A 1,414-nucleotide genomic window follows, 5' to 3' on the forward strand; every position below is an offset into this window, starting at 1 on the left:
AGTGTCATCTGCAAACTTACTAACCCATCCACCTATGCCTGCATCTAAGCCATTTATAAAAATGACAAACAGCAGTAGTCCCAAAACAGATCCTTGATGCACACCACTAGTAACCGGACTCCAGGCTGAATTTATTTTCCATCAACCACCACTCGTTGCTTTCTTACAGAAAGCCAGTTTCTAATCCAAACTGCTAAATCTCCCTCAATTCCATGCCTCCGTATTTTCTCCAATAGCCTACCATGTGGAACCTTATCAAAGGCTTTACTGAAGTCCATGTACACCACGTCAACTGCCCTACCTTCATCCACATGCTTGGTCACCTTCTCAAAAAACTCACTGAGGTTTGTGAGACACAACCTGCCCTTGACGAATCCATGCTGACAATCTCCTATCAAATTGTTGCTTGCAAGATGATTTTAAATCCTATCTCTTATAATCCTTTACAAAACTTTTCCTATAACAGATGTAAGGCTCACAGGTCTACAATTACCTGGGTCATCTCTTCTTGAACAAGGGCACAACATTTGCAAACATCCAGTCCTCTGGTACTAAACCTGTAGACAATGAGGACTCAAAGATCAAGGCCAAAGGCTCCGCCACCTCCTCCCTAGCTTCCCAAAGAATCCTCAGAAAAATCCCATCCGGCCCAGAGGATTTATCTACCTTCATGCCTTCTAGAATTGATAAGACCTCCTCCTTACCAACTTCAATCCTTTCAATTCTAGTTGCCCGTATCTCAGTCTTCTCCTCTACAATATTCTGCTGTTCCTTAGTGGAAACAGAGGAGAAATAATTGTTTAGCACCTCTCCGATCTCCACAGGGTACACACACAACTTCCCACTTCTGTCTTTGACTGGCCTGATTCCTACCCTAGTCATCCTCTTATTCCTCACATACCGATAGAAAGCTTTAGGGTTCTCCTTTATTCTACATGCTAATGTCTGCTCATGACCCTTCCTTGCTCTTCTTAACTTTAAAACCTTCCCAGCTAATTCCATAATGAACGGTTGCTCGGGGATCAATTTCCAGCTTTAATAAAGTGCCTATAAATGTGACTGTAATCACGACCAAGATGTTGAATCCATTTAGTACTCAGTAATCTCCACCCAAGAAACTCAGAAACAAGATAACAAAGTGTGGAGCTGGATGGACACAGCAGGCCAAGCAGCATCTCAGGAGCACGAAAGCTGACGTTTTGGGCCTAGACCCTTCATCAAACAAGGGGGATGGGGTGAGGGTTCTGGAATAAATAGGGAGAGAGGGGGAGGTGGACCGAAGATGGAGAGAAACTGACAATAACCTCGCTACGATCAGCTCCAAGGAAGGGTCACCAGACCCAAAACCTGAACTTTGATTACTCTTCACATATGCTGCCAGACCTGCTGAGCATTTCCAGCAATTTCAGTTTCT

Source organism: Stegostoma tigrinum, chromosome 11, assembly GCF_030684315.1.
Source record: "Stegostoma tigrinum isolate sSteTig4 chromosome 11, sSteTig4.hap1, whole genome shotgun sequence".
Lineage (NCBI taxonomy): Eukaryota > Metazoa > Chordata > Chondrichthyes > Orectolobiformes > Stegostomatidae > Stegostoma > Stegostoma tigrinum.